Here is a 1,891-nt window from a genome sequence, read left to right as displayed (position 1 = left end):
ATTGGTTTGAACACATATTGGATGAAACGGATAATATTCCCCTTCATCTAAATGAGTTCCAGGTTCAAACCCCGACAGCGGAACATTTTTTTTAACCTTACAACTTTTTATATTATACATATTATTNTATATATTAATATATTTATATTCATATTTATATATGTATTTATGTATATTTATATATTTATTTATGTATAAATTATTAAAAAATCCGTTGTAGCACATTGGTTTAAACACAGATTGGATGAAATGGATAGCTATCCCCTTCATCTAGATGAGTTCTGGGTTCAAACCCCAGCAGCGGAACATTCTTTTTTAACCTTACAATTTTTTATATTATAAATATTATTCGTTGAATCGGTGATAATAATAAACCCTAATTACACATTTTATTGGAAAAAAAAGAAACATTCTTGCAAAGCTGCAGCAATGTGTAGAGCTCTCAAAGCTCTAATATATATATATATATATATATATATATATATATATAGATGTATGTATTTATGTATATATTATTCAAAAATCCACTATAGCACATTGGTTTAAACACAAATTGGATGAAATGGATAATAATCCTCGTCATCTAGATGAGTTACGGGTTAAAACCCCGGCAGCGGAACATTTTTTTTTTAACCTTACAACTTTTTCTATTATTAATATTATTCGTTGGATCGGTGATATTCATACTCCCTAATTACACATGTTATTGAAAAAAAAGAAACACTCTTGCAAACCTGCAGCAATGTGTACGGCTCTCAAAGCTCTAATATATATGTATGTATGTATAAATTATTCAAAAATCTGCAGTAGCACATTGGTTTGAACACATATTGGATGAAACGGATAATATTCCCCTTCATCTAAATGAGTTCCAGGTTCAAACCCCGACAGCGGAACATTTTTTTTAACCTTACAACTTTTTATATTATACATATTATTCGTTGGACCGGTGATAATTGTAAACCCTAATTACACGTTTTATGGGAAAAAAAAAACACTCCTGCAACGCTGCAGCAATGTTTACGGCTCTCAAAGCTCCAAAATATATATATATATATATATATNATAGCAATCCCCTTCATCTAGATGAGTTCCGGGTTCAAACCCCAGCAGCGGAACATTCTTTTTTAACCTTACAATTTTTTATATTATAAATATTATTCGTTGGATCGGTGATAAATATAAACCCTAATTACACATTTTATTGGAAAAAAAAGAAACATTCTTGCAAAGCTGCAGCAATGTGTACAGCTTTCAAAGCTCTAAGCTATATATATATATATATGTATTTATGTATAAATTATTCAAAAATCCACTGTAGCACATTGGTTTAAACACATATTGGATGAAATGGATAATAATCCTCTTCATCTAGATGAGTTCTGGGTTCAAACCCCGGCATCAGAACATTTTTTTTTAACCTTACAACTTTTTCTATTATAAATATTATTCGTTGGATCGGTGATAATCATAAACCCTAATTACACATTTTATTGAAAAATAAGAAACACTCTTGCAAAGCTGCAGCAATGTGTACGGCTCTCAAAACTCTAATCTATATATATATATATATACATATATATATGTATGTATAAATGATTCAAAAATCTGCAGTAGCGCATTGGTTTGAACACATATTGGAAGAAACTGATAATATTCCCCTTCATCTAAATGAGTTCCGGATTCAAACCCCGACAGCGGAACATTAGTTTTTAACCTTACAACTTTTTATATTATACATATTATTCGTTGGACCGGTGATAATTGTAAACCCTAATTACACGTTTTATGGGAAAAAAAAAAAAAACACTCTTGCAAAGCTGCAGCAATGTTTACGGCTCTCAAAGTTCCAAAATATATATATATATATATATATATATATATATAAATT

Source organism: Camelina sativa, chromosome 19 (genome assembly GCF_000633955.1).
Source record: "Camelina sativa cultivar DH55 chromosome 19, Cs, whole genome shotgun sequence".
In the NCBI taxonomy this organism is placed as follows: Eukaryota; Viridiplantae; Streptophyta; class Magnoliopsida; order Brassicales; family Brassicaceae; genus Camelina; species Camelina sativa.
The sequence above is the reverse complement of the archived record's forward strand: the minus strand, read 5'-3'. Positions refer to the sequence as shown.